This window comes from Marmota marmota, unplaced genomic scaffold, assembly GCF_001458135.2.
Source record: "Marmota marmota marmota unplaced genomic scaffold, marMar, whole genome shotgun sequence".
Classification (NCBI taxonomy): Eukaryota; Metazoa; Chordata; class Mammalia; order Rodentia; family Sciuridae; genus Marmota; species Marmota marmota.
The window spans coordinates 34,070,178-34,088,473 of record NW_025999982.1 but is presented as its reverse complement, the minus strand read 5'-3'; the positions used below and the strand labels follow the sequence as shown (position 1 = coordinate 34,088,473).

General features: G+C 35.4%; 1 pseudogene; it reads left to right on the top strand.

The window, feature by feature from the left end:
- Positions 1-2,012: 2,012 nt before the first annotated feature.
- LOC107143697 overlaps positions 2,013-18,296 on the top strand; it is an 86,091-nt pseudogene continuing 69,807 nt past the window's right edge.

The following is an 18,296-nucleotide window of genomic DNA, read 5'->3' as shown; positions in this document are numbered from 1 at the left end:
TAAACTGGAATATCATAAGCCACGCATCAACATCATGCTCTTGGTTCTACTAGCCTTCTGAGCAATCTCCCACCATCTCTCTCTCCCACCACCTTATTTTACTCTGTGCTACCGAATCTTCAAGAAATGAAAGTCAGAGAGATCGGTTACATTGTTGGGACAGAAATTTGAATCCAGGTCTGCTTTTACAATCTGCCTCCAAAGGGAACTTGGTCCTTTACCCAGTAAATATTCCCTTTCCTTCACTCTCTGAAAAAGTATTTAAAGATGCCCAACTAGCTTTAGGAAATCATGTGATCAATAAAAAGGGGTGGTGGAGGGGGCGTTGATGAGGGCTGGGGATAAGGAACAAAGTAAAGGATTGCAAAGGCCAAGAGGCAGAGCAGGCTGTGGAAAGAGCTGCAGGAAAAGGATTTGGAGAATTTCGAGGGAAAGACTGCAGCCAAGTGTGAGGAAAAGAGCAAGAGAGATGTGGAATCTAAACATGCTCCTTAAACTCTATACAGCTGCATTGTCTTCATGGTTGTAGAAAGATGCAAGCAAACTCTTGTGCCTTGTGTCAATATTAAAATTAAAGATATCTTTGATCACAGTGTTGAGCTTTTTTTGATCAAAACATTGCCTGGAATTGAACCATATGGATCTCTGGGTTCATAAGTTGACAGACCGGGGACAGATAATGAAGACAAGAATTTGGTTAGTTATCAGTGAAAGCAATTTAGTGCCAAATTCAGATGTTCTTCAATACTGTTTTTCTTCAGGTCCATAATCTCTGTTTTTATTTATGTCCTCATTCTGTTTCATTCAGAATATTGCAAAATTCTCCTTCTATATGTTTGTCAATCCATCCTTGATCAGTTCATCCATAGATTTGCAACTTGAATCGGTAAAGAATTCAGATAACTATATAAGCTATTATTGTATGTACTATGAACTGTAAGCCCTAAGAATATAGTACTGAAGGAGCACAGATAAGAAACAACTAATTGAACCTGGATCAGAAAATATGGTAATATTGAGAGAGGAACTAAATTTCATAGAGATGCTGAGGAATGTATTAGTGCTGCAATAGCATGGGAGTCTAAGTTGTCTGCTGTCAAATCTTAGTATAGTTTATTATTGAAGTAAATTTTATGATAGATATTTACGTCTGATATTTTCTCAAATTATTTTCATCCATTTGATATTGATTGTCTTTGGTGTGCCCATACTTGTGGTTTTGCAGTGAAAAAGGCAATTGTGATTTTCATGGGACCTCAGTGGTCTATAGAGGTCAAAAAACCAGATCATTCAAATAAGAGAAGTTAGTAAGGTGTAACTATCATAGGAATTGCTGGAGATTTATAAAACCTGACCCTCTGTCCAAAAGCAATAAAGTTCAGATTATTAAGCAACACTGTGAGGGCAAAGCAAACATTTGCAGATCAGTAGTAACTCACCATATACCAACTGGAGACTTCTGCAATATCAGGAATGGCAGTTGCTTCACACTTTAAAATACAGAAGGGAAGATGTTATAACCTATTTTCTGGAGAAATTTGACACAACAAAGGGAGACATGGATTCTGAAGCCTAGACAGACATTTCTATGGCTGGCCTTGAATCATTCAAAGTTAACTCCCAAGAGGTGTCAAAAGAGGTCTCACTGTGCCATCTCTTTCTCATTTCTCACTCCTTTTGACTTCTCTGCTAATATTCTATCTCTAAATAGCTGAATTAACTTCACTTATCTTCAGCAAATCTAGTTTAGGTTTCCAGTGAAAGAAACAAATTCAAAAGACAAAAAGCACAATTAGATTATGATGCTGAGGAGCAGCAGGAGGAAATCACAAAGTCATAGAAAGTAACCTCATGGTAGAAGCATGAGAAAAACCACCCATTTCAAATTTTGAGGTCAATTTTGAAGAAGAGTTCTCCCTAGCTTTCTTCAGTAGAAAGGAGGCACAACCCCTAAAATGTAAGAGGAGAAATGATGTGTGAATCTTCAAAAGGTGCAAATTCATTTTGGAGCAATGTCAAGAAGAGGCATCACCCTAGTAAGGCAGACTCAGGATGAAATTCAAGTCTTACCCCTGATGAGTGGTTCAGAAAGTGATACAAGACCAAATTCACTGTTATCAGAGGAAGGTGAGTAACCAGATGGTCAGGTGTCAGCAGTGTTTCATGAGGAGATGGGGAAGCTCTGAGGAGGTATTGGGGGACTCAAGATGGATCCCTCAACACCTCTCATTTTTGACCACTGTGAGAGGCAGTAAAAGTACCAATAGAGAGGATAAGAAGCTACACGGGGCTAAGAGCAGGAATGAGGTGCTTTTCTAAATTATAACTGTGGCAACAGAGGTTAGCAGGGTCAATCTTCAACAGGTATGATGCCATTGTGAGGCACCATGGGCTCCACTATCAAAAGAGGGATGCCAGGACACTGATTAGTACTGTTGGTGCAGTATTACTGCCACCCCTTGGTTAGGGATGGTAATGTGGGAAACATTGCTTGAATATTATCTCCTCTACAAAATCTATATAAGAAAGACAAAACAAATGATAATAATTGGAGAGTGAGCACTTTCCTCCACTTTTAGAAAGTCTCTTAGAAACTTTTCTATCCCTCCATGTCAGAGTAGCATTACCCAAGCTGGGCATATATTCTCCACTCCATCTGGTAGTGATAGACTTCCAACTGCCTCCCACTTGTGAAGTGGAATGAGCCAACAAAGATTTTTTATGAGTAATTGGTCTAATAGAGCATCTTGAAAAGTAGCCACATATTCTATTAGAATAATTGCAAAGCATTTGCACAAGAGTAACACTTAGGGTGAATACAGAAAGTTTAAGATTAACTAAAGAATCATTCCATACAATGCTGCCAAAGAATGAAATTTTTCTAAAAATAACTAGATATAAAGTACAACTTTATATGATAATGGAGAGAAAGGCTTTGGAGAGATAGGGTTGCTATTGGTGCATGTATATGGGTTGATTTGAAAACCAAAAATTTGGGTAGTTTATAGTCAAAATAGAGACTTTTAAGAGAGGCACATTTCTCATGTGGTTATGATTCTGTTAAGTAAAGATGATATTAAATAACCATACATCTATTTTCACTACCCTAATTTAAGCCCCAAATGGCTTTTTAAATTTGCTTCCATACCTTGTTCATTCTCCCCCTAGCACAGTCCTATAGCACTTTGTGTTTCTTTGCAAAATTGATCACAGTACATATGCATAATATTTGGAAACTAACATTAGAATTTATCAGGAAGGATTTGTCATGAGGAATGATAACATCATCTATTCCCCCTTCTTTTCTTGCAAACTCTAGTGATGACTAAAACAATTTATATCTATAGATTTTTCCCCCATGGTTGGAAAAGGGTAACTATAAACTGCCATGGGAACACATTTCTCTATATACATATATAGTCTCTATTATTCAATACAAACTTACTCTACTTCACTGAGTTTCTTTTCTTAACATATTCATCTGATTTAACACAAGTTGAGTAATTACTATATATATATATATATATATATATCTCAAAAGTCTCAAGCAAGCAGTGAACAAACTTGCTACATATGTTCATCTCACCACAGATGCTTCCCCTACTCTGGTTTTTTAAGTGCATCAAATATTAATAAATGCATTTGTGAACGCTCTTACATATGTCTCTAAATAATCTGACTTTGTACAAAATCTATCTTTACTAAGTTTACAGAGTCTTTATATAGGCAAATCTCCTGTACTAAAAAATTACTGAGGGTGGCATGTACTGTAAACACAGGCTGCTAAAGGTAGCAGAAAAAAACAATCAATTGTCATGGTGTAGACACTAAATTGAATATGGCATGTAGCCAAATAATAGCTATTTAGGAAATTCACAGTTCAGGCCAAGATTGCAGTAGTATGGGATGCTGACTAAAATGATGCTGTGGCTGCATATCTGGTAAATTGTGAGCCAAATCCATCATGATCAGCAGTAAGGCTAATCTTATTACCATCAATTTACCACCTGCTAAAAACTTACGGATAGCATAAAAATCAGAAGGGTTTCCTTTACTTGGAATGGGGAAATGGCTTTCAATCATTAAAATGATTTTCAACCAATAAAATTCAATTTTTGACAACCAATTTTAAAATTAATTGGTCTTGTTTATCTAAAAAATAAAATCTTCTACATGCATGCTGTCCTCCTCTGAGAAATGTAACAAGTCCAATTTCACTGAATAGTATCAATCCACTATGCACACAACACTGTGGAAACAAAATAAGTAAAGTTAGGCTTCAAACAAGTGATTTGTGGTAACAAACAAAAGTAATGAGTGGCTATAAAAGCCTTGAAGTTCAGGCCTGAGTTTGGAGACCTTAATTAGAGACCAGAGTTTTATATTTCTCAGCTCAGTGAGCTGGACAGACATTTGACTTCTCTACCTATGGTCAAGGGCTTGTGCTATCAGCTCTATCTGAGGCAAGTTATTGTGAAGGTTGGATGAGAAATCACTTTATTGGAGATTTCATTGTCTTTCCATGTGTGATGAAATGATGCATTGGCAGCATAATACTAGAATCACTTAACTAGACCTTGCTGGTTCTTGACCAATGGTGCTTTCCACTTGATAGCTTAAGGGTTCTTCAGTGATGCTTGGCTTATTTTATCTTTTGTCCTTTTTTTTTTTAATGTGTGTATGGAGTTCAAGCTTACAAGTAATGGAAGCGGCATGGTATGGGAAAGGGTGTGGAGTTGAGAGTGAAAGGGTCTATGACTCAGGTGAGTTACTTATTTAGCTGCTGTAGATAATGATAATGACGAGAATAAAGAATAGACTCTCTGAAATGCTCTCACACACAGGAGTGGCTAACTCCCATAATCCCATTATCAAGTCTGCAGGGCAGCCTTGTTATCTTCCCCATTTCATGAGTGAGGAAACATAAACTTAGAAAGTTTACGTGACTTGCTAAATTAACCAGTATTATAAGCAGTTAATAACTGGAACTCACACATGTGCTTCCAAATTCTTGTTTTTCTGTTGCCCTTAGGGGGAGTCTCCAAGGTCACTGTCAAACACAATGTTTGACTGGAGACATAGTGAATTATCACAAACAGACCTTATAGCCCACAGAAATAGAGCTTTTGGGGAGTAAAAATTGTGAAAATCTTTTCTCTAATTCTCTTTGGATCCCTAGTGAGTTTGAGAAAACCCTTGTTCAGGATAGTCTAACAAGGTTTTCCACGTAGAAGAGCTGCTCTTTTTCTGTCCACCAGTGGCAGGACAACCAGTGGGGAGTTTCAGAGAAGGAGGTCTGGGATTCTCCATCTTGACTAAGGAATTCTTTCTAAAAAGCAAGGATAAAGGCACCTGTGGGAGATCTTGATTGTGAAATCTTTTGTATAAGTCTGCATACAGAGGATAGACTATTCATCTCAATGAGTTTAGCATTGATAAAGTGTATAGAGTTAATAGCTTAATGTGGTTTTTCAAAATTCCTTCTAAATATTCATAACACTCTGATATTATACTTTTGTGTGTGTGTGTGATGCTGGGGATTAAATCCAGGGCCTTGTGCATGCTAAGTAAGTACTCTACCAACCGAGCTACATCCCAAGCCCTGATACTGTACATTTTGAAATTTTTTAAAATATTTTTATTTGTTCTGATTATTTATATATGCCAGTAGAATGCATTTTGACACATCATATACAAATGGATTATAACTGCTTATTCTTCTGGTTGTACATGCTGTAGAGTTACCCACGCCATGTAATCATATATGCACATAGGGTAATAATATCCAATTCATTCTACTATCATTCCTACCCATATACCAACTCCCCTCCCTTCACTTCCCTCTATCTAGTTCAAAATATCTCTATTCCCCCCGCCCCGCCATACCTATTGTGAATTAATATCCTCATATCAGAGAAAATATTCACCTTTTGGTTGTTTGGAACTGGCTTATTTTGCTTAGCTAATATTCTCTAGTTTCATCCACTTACTTACAAATGCCAGAATTTCATTCTTCTTTAAGGCTGAGTAATATTCCATTGTGTATAGATACCACAGTTTCTTTATCCATTTATTTGTTGAAAGACACCTAGGTTGGTTTCACAGTTTAGCTATTTTGAATTGGGCTGCTATAAATATTAATGTGACTGCATCACTGTAGTTATATTACACATTGTGTGTGTGTGTGTGAGTGTGTGTGTGTGTATGTGTGTGTGTGTGTGTGTGTGTGTGGCTGGGGATTTAACTGAGGGCCTTGTACATGTAAGGCAAGCACTCTACCAACTGAGCTATATCCCCAGCCTGATACTACACATTTCTAATGATAATTTTTTTAAAACAAATACTTGATGCACCAAGAATTGTAGACTGTAATCCCAGTAACTCAGGAGGCTGAGGCAGGAGGAGCACAAGTTCAAGACCAGCCTCAGCAACTTAGAGAGACCTCAAGTAACTTAGCAAGACCCTATCTCAAAATAAAAAGGACAAGAGTTGTAGCTCAGTGGTAAAGGAGCCTGGGTCAATCCCTAGTACAAAAAAAAAAAAAAAAATCTCTTGATGCTAAGCCTTGAAAACAAGTCTTTTCATTGTTAAACTTACTAACATTACAAAACTTTTTAGAAACTAATAAAGTTTTCCCAAAATTTTATGTGAACAAGTATACATCTGTGCTTCAGTTAAGTGAAAAGTATCATAACACATTCAAGGTCTAGGATGAAACCCATTCATTGATCATGATGTATAATCTTCTTAATGTGTTTTGCTAATATTTTATTAAGAATTTTTGCATGTATGTTCATAAGAGATATTGGTCTACAGTTTTATCTGATTTTGGAATCAGGGTATTATTAGCTTCATAGATTGAATTTTGGAATGTCCTTCCCATCCTATTTCACGGAATATATTGAGAAGGATTTGAATTAGTGCTTCTTTAAATGTCTGCTAGAACTCAAATGAGAATTCAGCTGGTCCTGAGCTTTTCCTTCTTTGAAGGCTTTTAAAAATTACTACTTTAATCTCTTTGCTTGATATTGGTCTCTGTCAATATATGTAATTCATCACTTAAATAGAATTAACGTTTTTTTTAAATCACACAATTATTTCAATACATGAAGAAAAATAACCTTTGACAAAATCCAGTACCCATTCATGTTAAAAACACCAAGGAAACTAGATTTAGAAGAAATGTACCTGAATTCTATAAAGGGTATACAAGACAAACTCATAGCCAACATCATATTGTATGGAGAAACACTGAAAGCATTTCCTCTAAAATTAGGAACAAGACAAGAATGTACATTTTTACCCCTCTTATTCATTATAGTTCTTGAAACTTTAGCAAGAGCAATCAGTCAGGAGAAGAAAATTAAAAGGATACCAATAAGAAATAAAGAAGTAAAACTATCTCTGTTTTACAACCAGAGAAATGAAAAGTTGTGCTGCAATTGTGTAAAATGAATCAAAATGCATTCTGCTGTTATATATACCTAATTAAAATAAATAAATAATTTAAAAAACTATCTCTGCTGATGACAAGATCCTAAACTTAGAAAACAAAACAAAACAAAACAAAAATCTCATCCAGAAGACTTTTAGAGCTAGTAAACAAATTCAATAAAGTTGCAGGATACAAGAGTAACACATGAAAATAAATAGCTCTTCTACACTCTAATAATGAATATGCTGAGAAAGAAATCAAGAAAAGTATTCCATTCATAATAAAAAATAAAAAATAAAAAACCCTTGGGACTAAATCTAACTGAGGAGGTGAAAGAACTCTACAACAACAACAACAACAACAACAAAATCATTAAAAAATGAAGAAAGAAATTGAAGACCCTAGAAGATGAAAAGCCCTATCATGTTTATGGATAGATAAGGTTGAATTAATAGCATAAAAATGTCCACATTACCAAAAGCAATCTACAGATTCAATTCAATCCTTATCAAAATATCAATAACACTCTTCATAGAATGAGAAAAGATAGTACTAAAATTTATACGCAAGAATAGAAGACACAAAATAGTAAAAATAATCCTGAGCAAAAAGGAGGAGTCTGGAGGCATCACAATGCTTGACTTCAAATTATGCTACAGAGTTACAGTCACAAAAATAGCATAGTGTTTGCATAAAAGCAGATATAAAGACCAATGCAAGAGACTAGAAGACACATAAAAAAATTTATGTGAGTACAGTCATCTGATCCTTGACAAAAATGCCAAAAGCATAAGTGGCAGAAAAGTTAGTCTCTTTAACAAATGGTGCTGGGAAAACTGGATAGCCATATTTAGGAGAACAAACTAGATCCCTACCTTTAATCCTGCACAAAAAAATCAACTAAAATATGTCAAAGACATAGGAATCACACCAGAAACAGTGAAACTGCTGGGAAAACAACAACAACATTGGATCAGTACTCCAACCCCTTGGTATAGGTATTGACTTCCTTAGTGAGACTCCTCCAGCTCAAGAAATAAACCAAAGTATCAATAGATGGGATGGTATTAAATTAAAAAGCTTCTTCACAGAAAAGGAAACAATTAAAAGCATGATAAAGGAGTTTACAGAATGGGAAAAATCTTTTCCTGCTACTCTTCCAGAAGGGGACTAATAATAACTAATAATTGTCAACATAAATACCTTAATTCAAAACAACTTAATACTAAAAAAATAATACCGATAAATGGGTAAAAGATCCAAAGAGACATTCTCAAAAGAAGAAATGTATATGGCCAAGAAATGCATGAAAAATTGTTCAATATCCTTAGCAATCAGAGAAATGCAAATCAAAGCTACACTGAGATTTCATCTTACCCAAGTCAGAAAAGCAATCATCAAGAATAAGATTAACAGTGTGGTCTGGGGCTGTGGGTCAGTGGTAGAGCGCTCTCTTGGCATGCATGAGGCACTGGGCTCGACTTTCAGCACCACATAAAAATGAACTAAAGGTATTTTGTCCATCTACAACTAAAAATACATTTAAAAGAATACAATTAACAGTAATTGATGGTGAGGAAAACAAGGTAACTTATATATTGTTGGTGGAACTACAAATTAGTACAATGACTTTGGAAGGCAGTATAGAAATTCCTCAAAAGACTAGGAATGGAGCCACTATTGGACCCAATTATCTCACTTCTTGGTATTTATCCCGAAGATCTAAAGTCAGCATACTCTAGTGATACCAGCAAATTAATATTCATAGCAAAAACCAACTTATGCAACCATCTTAGGTGCCCATTGATAGACAAATAAAGAAAATGTGGTATATATACACATTGAAGTTTACTCAGACATAAAGGAGAATGGAATTATGTCATTTTCTGGTAAATGGATGGAACTATTGAAATCATGATAAGTGAAATAAGCCAGACTCAGAAAGTCAAGGGTCAAATGTTTTCTCTCAAATGTAGAAGCTAGAGAGAAAAAAGCAATGATAAAAGGGAATCTCACAAAAACAGAATATGTATACACTATTACATGTAACTATAATGCATGCACTAAAAATAAAGAAATTAAAAACCATTTAATACATATTTGGTAAATTTCTATTTGGGAACACACATTGTTGGGCCAGTTTGAAACGGTTACATTTTAACATAGAGATGGGTGTAGCTTCAGAGGCAGTAGTTGAGATTTATAAACAAAATCTGACATTCAGGGCTGGTTGCTATAGAACCTTACTAATATTGATGCTATTACTATTGTTTTGGTGGAAAATTGCTTTCTGAGTATTGCTTTTGAAATCTTTCTAGCATCTTGTTTTCTGTTAGAATGTTTTAAGTATAGATGAAAACTGAAACTTGGGGGTAATAGCTCTTTACTAAACCAGGCAGGTTTTAAACTATTTTTTTTTCTATTTAAATCTAACTGAAAAAGGTTAACAGGACTGGTTATTATGCATTAAATGAAAATAAAAATAACAGTTAATTTTACTTTGGAAGAGTCACCTATACATAACTTGGCTTTCCAGCCTCACATGACTCTGGTTTCATTGCTGGCTTTGCATGTTAGTAAATGAATATCACTCTTTTCTTATATAATGTAAAGGAGTCTTGGGGGAGCCTAACCTTTCAATATCTGTTTGTTTGGTTTAGGACATTGACAGACTTTGTTAAAATGCAAATATGAGGTGGTATATTGGTATTTTAATTGTCAACATAAATATCTTAATTCAAATGTATATATGTTTGGCTTAGTAAAATGCTCATCTTTTAAGAGAATATCAGATGTGAGCTATAAGCACTTGATTTGAATATGAGGTCTGGTGTATGACAGTATCTGATGTTGAGGGATCAGGGTTAGACACCATGGTAGAATGATTGGTTTTAGAATAAGGATTCCTCTTTATTTTCTTGGACATGGAATAGCTGCTACCATTAATACAATATACAATAAAATGCATTGAGATATATGTTGTCTGCCTTCCCTGAAATAATTCAGTATCTAAGTATAAAAACATTATATTATACCTGTCTCCACTAAGGACACTGCATCATATTATCAATGATCACGCCTCTCAGTAAGCCAGTATTTTTGTTCCTAAAACGTGAAATCAGTGATTGTGGCTTTACCCTTTTAAGCCACATGAAATTTGATTTAAGGTCAGATATACACTTTTTTTTTTCTCATACAGACTACAGGCTAGCTGGGATAATACAGGTACAGGATACACCATGCAAAATACTCTGGAACAACAACAACAAAATCCTAAATTTATTCATCTTGCTCTTCATAAATGGTATGAATTGGTTTAATCATTGTTGTGTAGGTTAGTATGGCTTTGAATACCTGGAGTAATGTATAGTGTGTTCATAAAAACTTGGTAAAGTGCTGATGGATTTTTTTCTATTTCTTCCCTAATAAAAGGAATAAACAGGGAGGAGTGGTTATTTATAAAGGTCAGGCTGGAGTAGTTAGGCCACAAAGGTAATACCTAAGGAGAAAGACCACTAGATTGATGTCAATGTATTAGGTTTCTGTAGAGACAAAATACTCCTTCATCCTCCATTCAATAGTTTACATAAATGGACTCAGAAAAATATATCTATGGCATATCAGTCAAATTCAAAGATTAAAAATTTAAGAATAACTAATATGTCAGATGAAGATGCAAAGCATAAAGAATAAAAACTTACTTTAAAAACCAGAATGCTGAAATAAGTACAGTATGAAGAAATGTAAGAGGTTTAAATGCAAAGTTACATGTTTGGGTTCACAAGTTAAATTGCACAATTCTGGGTAAAGGACATTTGGTTTAGCTGATTATGAGTTCAACGAATAAGGAGCAGATGTCTGCCAAGAAAGCTCCTGTGGTTTAGGCTAGATTTATAGAAAGTGTCTAAGTGGTCTTGCTGGATTGTTTGTTAATTAGACCTCACAAGGAATCATCTGCCCAATGATAGTTTAAGAGATTCCTGAGGTGTACCCAGAGTAAGGTATTTGGAATAGCCAGGGGTCTAGAAACCATGTCACATGGCTGCAGGGAAATGGGATGTTTACTTTATAGAGAGAAGACTTGAAGGATATTACATGATGGGTGAGCTTTTGGTATATAGTATTTTTACACAGAAGATGGATTAGATTTCTTTGGTGTAGTTTAATAAGGCAAAGCTAGAACCAATGGGTCCAAGTTTAAGAAGAACCATATTGGCTATGAAGAATGATTAGATAGTGTGTGGGCATTTTGGGTGGCACCAGCAGCTATTTGATATGTTTATACTTAGAGACTCTTAAGTGATCATGGGAACACCAGAAATCCAAAGAAAAAGGCAGTCTTTGGAAACAGTGCTCTCAATTGCTAAAAGTGCTTTAGAATTGGATGGAAGACCAGTTTTCAGGGATCTGGGAGTACTTAAGCCTTTGCTTCCTTAATTTTTATGAAGCTCATCAATGATAAATTCTGAAAAATAGGTAATAGCTAGACTCCTTTGAAAGAGAAAGAGTAAACGTCCCTTTTGTGTAATTTTTTCATTCACCTCCCAATTTTGATCTAGTTAGTGACCATAATTTCTCTGTGTAAATAAGCTTTTCTTTGACATTTGAATGTACAATTATATTTTTCTAAATATATGTAGATATTTAGCATTTGAAAAAATTTTGCAGTTTTCTATGCCAGAGCACTGAGCTCTTCCTACACCATCCGAACATTATTTGACTTTTTGTAACTATGCTCAACTAGAAACAGAGTGTTGAAAGGTACATTGTAAGAATAAAGTCAACTTCACAAATGGGAAAGAATCTGTGTAGTATACATCTTGTGACAATGGCTTAATTTCAATGAACAGCATTTCATTAGAGGTTGAAAAGACCTTACCACCTGGCACAATGAAACAATTTTAGATTTCCCTCTCCCTGCAGAAAGAAGGAAACAACTGTGGGAGTGATATTTCTTTTTGACAAGGGAAGAAAAAACAGAGGATGAACAACAACAACAACAAAAACACTTCTTTGGAATTAGGGGAACCAAGAAATACTCAGTAAAGCACAAAATAAAATATTAAGAAATCCTTCCAGGAGCTGAACAGCACTTAAGCCAGGAGATATAGCTTTCTCCTCATCGCCTTTCAAGATTCCCTTCCAAGAGGGATATACTTTGAATTAAAAGTCTGTCTGGCTCTTATGAAGTATGATTGCTTAGATGAACAGAGTGATCATAAGATCTCTTATATGTAAACTGGAAGAGAAACTTTGGTTTTAGGAGTCTTATCTTAAATGTACCGAATGTCACTCTAACTTAAAGGCTGTTAGTAATCAATTCCTCTGAGGGACCATAGATCAGAATATTCCCCGAAATATTCTGTTCAGTAATAGCTTCCTCTTCATAATTTCCATTATGACTTTCTCAAGAGACCAAGAAAAGTGAAAGAAAAAGTATATAGAAACACTAGATTCTTTTTCATACATATTTTCTAGCTTCTGTTAATCATAGTCACATCCTCTAATCACCCTGAAATTTGTTCAGTTCTCACTGCAAATTAATACCCATAATAATAACCTTTTGGTGACCAATCCTTTGGAAGATAAAAGCCTATTGCCAAGGGCTGGGGATGTGGCTGAAGCAGTAGCGCGCTCGCCTGGCATGCGTGCGGCCTGGGTTCGATCCTCAGCACCACATATAAACAAAGATGTTGTGTCTGCCGATAACTACAAAATAAATATTAAAATTCTCTCTGTCTCTCTTTAAAGAAAAAAGCCTATTGCCAAGACAGTTTGTTTATATTCAGTATTTTGCCTCAGCATACAGTCTTTGATTCAAGTAATTGAGAAAAATGTATAGAGCAGGCAGTGTGACCAAAGATAAAAATAAACTGTTACCTGGGGAAGACTGAACGCTGGTTTTGTTTTCACTGTTAGGTTGAGTCACTGTGCTGAATCTTGAACTGATAAGTCCCTGGCGACTTGCAACTTTATAACAGTGAAATATGTTCCTTTCTTAACCTAGGGACAGTGAACATGTCTCCTCAGAGACAGGCAGGCTCAATGTAGGGGAGAGGATAGGGGAGAGAAAGAGAGAGAAAGACAGGAAGATAGAAAAATGTGTGAATGTAAATTTTGGGTTACATTTGTATGACACCTTGTATTGGCTGCAGAAGTGGGTAGGTAGCATCCAGCTGAAAGTCCACAGGACTCTTGGATGAGAATTACTACATAAACCCCTGGATTGGAGACAGTTCAGGGAGCAGAGGACATTGGTTTAGACTGAGGAAGTCCTGGGCTTCTGCCTAATTCAGCAAAGAGATAATTGAGTTGGTGAGCCTATATTTTGGTGCTAGTGAAGAATTGAGATGACACTGGCACTATGAATGCCCTGGAGCTTCTTAACCACGCACATGTTCCTTGTGCAGGATGAAGGGCATTAATCAAAACAATTAAAAAAAAAAAAAACTAATGACAACAAGGCTCTTTATTCTCTTCTACCAGATAAGACATGGAGGGACTAGGTGATGATTATGATTTTTCAAAAGGCTTAAAGTTTATTAATTTTTTACTAATCCCTCCCACCATCAAGTCCTTACATGGATGCCTGATGAGGTCACTAGGTCTTGGGGTATCCTCAATGTCCCCCACACCTTCCTGGGCAATTATTGCTGCATAAATCACCTTCTAATGGGGGCTAACCTAGGTCTGGAAGTATGAAAAATGCTCCTTCCAGGAAGTCAGGTGGGACACCTGTTTCTGATATATTTCAATTCTAGAGCAGACATAACTCCCTGGTGGCTGACCACACTTTAGCAGCCTGCAGCTCGTACAGCAATTGTAGGGTTTGTGCCCATTTCACCTATGAGTTTGCTTTTTTTCACCCACTAAGGAAACTGTTGTGTTTTCTACTTTCAAAGAGTTTTATTTTTTTTAATAATAATTATTGTTGTATATTAATTCTAAAAAGTAACTTTCCATCCATGCATACAATTTTATCTATGCATATGATGTATTTTGATGTGTTTCTTTCTCCCAGACTGCCCCTGCTTCCCTTACCTCTCCCTAATAGTTTCCCTTCTATTTTCATGTCATCTACTTTATTTTTTTCTTTAGGTCTCATATGAGAGAAAACTTGGGATACTTATCTTTATGAGTCTGACACATTTCAAATAACATAATCTCCATTTTCATCTGTTTTTCTGGAAATAACATGATTTTGTTCTTCTGTATGGCTGAATAATACTCTATGTTGTATGTATGTGTGTGTGTGTGTGTGTGTATANATATATATATATATATATATAATCATATTTTATTTATTCATTCTTCCACTGGTGTGAACATTTAGCCTCATCGATCCCATATTTGGTTATTGTGAGTTGCATCATGATAAATACAGATATGCAGGTATCTCTTAGAATGCTGACTTTGATTCTCTTCATCTATATGCCCAGGAGTAGAATAGCTGGGTTACATGGTAGTTCTATTTTTATCTTTTGAAAAACCTCTATAATGTTTTCCATAGAGGATGACCTGATTTACATTCCCATCACCAGTATGCAAGGGTTTCTTTCTTTCTGCATCTTTTCTAGCATTTGTTATGTTTTGTATTTTTTGTAATAGCCATTCTGGCTGGAGTGAGATGGAATCTCAATGCAGTCTTGATTTGCCATTTCCCTTGTGGCTAAAGATGTTGAACATTTTTTCATATATTTATTTGTCATTCATATTTCTTCATTTTTGAGATATGTCTGTTCAGTTCCAAACCCATTTATTAACTGGATTATTTGTTATGTTTTTCAATTTTTAAGTTCTTTATATATTCTCTGTTTTAAATCCTTTGTCAGATGAATAGTTGGCAAAGATTTTTCTCCTATTCTGTAGGTTGTCTCTTTACTCTGTTGATTGTTCTCATGTGCTGGGCAGAAACTTTTTTTTTCTATTTGTTCTAATTAGTTATAATTTTTAATTTGATAGCATACCATTTGTCAACTCTTATTAACATTTCCCAAGGTATCACAGTCTTTCTCAGGAAATTGTTCCCTATATCTATACCTTGAAGTGTTTCCCCCTTGTTTTTCTAAGAGTAGATTCAAAAGGTTTTCTGTGTGTGAGTCCCCTTCTCTTGGTTTCAGCATAGTCCTTGACCATATTGGCTCACTTATGTGTAGGACTTGCTCAGTAAGCTGGCATTCAAAGTAGCCCCCCTTCACACAGGTGGTTAGGCTCTGGACAGAAATAATAATCTTGTTGGGAACTCCATAGCCAGGCTGAGCATGCTCAAAGGGCTCTGGGTTGTCATCTCCTTGCTAGTTCCAATTGGGCCTGTTTATTGCTTTGTGTTGTTGTTCCTTTAAGTTTTAAAATCAATTAGTGGATTCATTTACATTTTACATTCTAAGAGCCAGAACACAACAAATTTCACTTTCTGGGAAATCACATAATTGGAAATACATGAAACACATTCCGTACAATAAGATAACTCAATTTTCTCTGAACACCAGCAAGATGGACAGGTGTTCACTAGTTCCCTCAAACAAAAGTTTCCTTACATTTTCATTGAAACATCTACAAAATCAATCTTAACCCAGAGAGGTTTGAAAGAACCATTCCCAGAAATTGGAATGAAGAAGATGACCTTACCATTATGGTTAGAAAGAGCTACTGCCTCTAACAGGACCAGTGTTCTGCATGGGGAGTGCCATAGCAGTAGTGTACAACATACAAGCTCAGATCTCCTTTTTCATTTGCACCAGGGACAGTGACTAGAAGAAGATCCATATTCAGACTTCATATATTTCCATTGAAAAACCTGGCCTGGCTCTGAATTTCATTTGATCCATATTCCTTTTGGAGACCTGGAGGTAGAGTTCTGGCCTTGGCTTTTCCAGGTCCTATGTTCTCTTTTTGCCTGGCTTATATGTCCACATATCCTTTAGGAGTAAATTATAGAGAGAACAGAAAGGACAGGATGCTTCTGATGACCAAATTCTGACCCTAACACTTCTGTCTGTCTTAATTTGTCATTTTAATCTACTTTCAAGAGTTCCTGGATGACTAAAGGGACCTCTTCCCTCTCTTCATTGATGTTATCTCCACTAGGATAGGGAAAGGTGACCTTGGGTTAAATTCTATGGGTAATCTAAAGGCAGGTGTCTACACAACCATGATGTGAATAGTGCTTTTATATTTGGAAATAGTGAGAAATTCCAGGGAAATCCAAAAATCCAAAACCTAGGAGTGAAATGATGGGTAACCCAAGGATCTTATTAGCAATAAACATTGGAAAATGGAAATCAGATCTCTGCAAGGTAGTGTTAGTTGCAAGAAGAGTGAATTGGAAGGTCTCTATGGGTGTGATCAGAGGGACTGTCCCTTTCAATAGAGATCTTGGGATGTTTGAGTCTGTAAGTTTCTCCTCTGGGGTGGGTCAGTTTGTTTAAGCTTACACTTTCCTGACTGAGGGCTATGTTATTGGCAGGCATTCTCTGGAGATATGAAGAGCCATCAGGGAAAAGGACAACAGTTTCCTCTTCTACCTGCTACCCTGAGCCCAGAGTTTGTTGGTTTACTTTTTCCAACAATTCACTAATTTTATCAATTCACTAAGTTTTAGTTTCCATGTATATATTTTGAGACCTTTAAAAGGATGCATTTATATTACTTTGGCCTTTAAAACTTATTGGTGTATTTATCCCAGCAATTATGAAATTATATTGTTGGATACATTTTTGTTATTCTATTGTTCTCCAAAATAAAGTCTTATTTTAAAATAAGCTGATTAATTTTAAATAGCAAAGTATTTAAAACCACCTTAATCATATTATCATTCTTGAATGACTTTAATATTTAAGTGTGACAATTACTTACCTGAATTCCCTTTTCTGTGAACCTTGCAGAAGATTAAAAAAATTAGCCCAGCATGAATATGAAGGCCTAAAAATCCATACAGACATTGTTTTGCTTTATATACCTTGATCAAGTCTTACAGTGTGGATAAAATTGTGTAAAATAATTGTCAAACATTTACATCAAATGAATGTGTTTTAATTTAGTAGAATACTCTGGGTTTTTGTCCTAATTTAATTTCTGAAGTCAAGTTAAACATGTTTGAAAATGATTTCTCCAATGTACAAGTTTGATCTTGGTTTGGTAAGACAAATTCTCAAGAACCTATATTTTTGAATTTATTAGTGCCTTCTCTCTCCATCCATTGGAGTATTATGATGCAGTAAAGCAAAGCAAAGGCCAGGACTTCACAATCGACAATTCATTTCCATATCTCAGGATGGTAAATGGAAGTCTGAAATCTAGATAATGGACAGATACCAACTTTTCATATGGATTCCCCCCCCCCCTCATCTGAGTGTAACTTCATTGTATAAAATAACACTAGGTATAAATTGAATAAGTACTGACTCATGCACCTTGCAAATAAATTTTTATTCATCTCAGAAATAAATTTTTATTCTCAGTAACTGTTAAAACACAGAAGGATTACATATAACAGATTGGAAAGGTAGCAGTTTACCCAGGTAAAGCTACTTTGTAGATACGACAAATAAATTTGTCTTACCACACCAGGATAAAATCTGTACCTTGGAAGAATCACTTTCAAATATATTTAACAATTGCCTGCTAAATGGCCTGGCATAGAAGTACTACTCAAACTGGGACAAAAGAGACCAACTTGATTCTCTTTCTTGGAAACCTAAAAATGGCTAAACAGAATATAGCTTAAAAGTTAATTTTATCTCTTTCTTTTTACTTCTTAAATATGGTTACTAGAAAATTCATGATTCTATATATTAACCACTCAAAGAAATCCTAATGTTTATTGGTATATAGTACTTATTATTTATAATTTTAATAGAGA